Source organism: Penaeus monodon, chromosome 29 (genome assembly GCF_015228065.2).
Source record: "Penaeus monodon isolate SGIC_2016 chromosome 29, NSTDA_Pmon_1, whole genome shotgun sequence".
Taxonomy (NCBI): Eukaryota; Metazoa; Arthropoda; class Malacostraca; order Decapoda; family Penaeidae; genus Penaeus; species Penaeus monodon.
Genome location: NC_051414.1, coordinates 28087705 through 28088549, shown reverse-complemented (window position 1 = coordinate 28088549; position 845 = coordinate 28087705).

Here is an 845-nt window from a genome sequence, read left to right as displayed (position 1 = left end):
ATACATTACATTAACGACTTACGCATACGCTTTTCATGAATTTTTATCATCAGAAAAATGCCATTATTTCTATTATTGAATTTTAGATAAAAAGAAAATATGAAAACAGATCACTTCCTTCTTTCATAATTTCCAGAAAGGGATGCAAGAGAGAGGACAGTAAAACCAATGTTACAATGGTACTGTTTTAATTAAGAAGGTGACAATGCTGCTGACAAACTGGCTCTACAGCTAGGGCTTCTCACACTCCGTGTCACGTATGTAGGGGAGGTGGTGGGCAGGTCTTCGCCCAGGAACTGCTATCGTAGAATAGTACAAAAATAGCTTCTCCTGTGTTCCGGGGCGGAGACGTGCAGTTAGCGAGTCAGGTGCGCACACAAATATCAAAATAACATTATCGTTCTACAGGTCCAGTACTAGTAACACAGGGAAGGTGGTGTATAACCAGGCTAGATGACCGACACATCACAACTCAACCAATGTACAAAGCATCAAGTTGCACTCTATTGGAAGATTCCTAGCCGAATGCGAGAGTTAAGTGCCCATTTCTCTGAACTGGTGCAGGGGGAGAGGGGGAAAGGGAGGGGGAACTCAACAAGATATCATTTTTTTCCGAAATGTATTTCCTTTTCTCCTGGAGGCCGGGTTTGCTGAGCATGGCACTGGAATGACTTCACCATGGCGCGGTCAGCTCGGCCGTATCACAGACAAACACCCAGGGGCGTCACTGAACCGCGCCCCGGAAGATAGTTACAAGATACCAAGGACCTCATGGCGATCCTGATGATTCTTGTGACATAGCTCAGCCGCAGGACGCTAGAAAGGTCTTGCGAGGAAGTCAACTC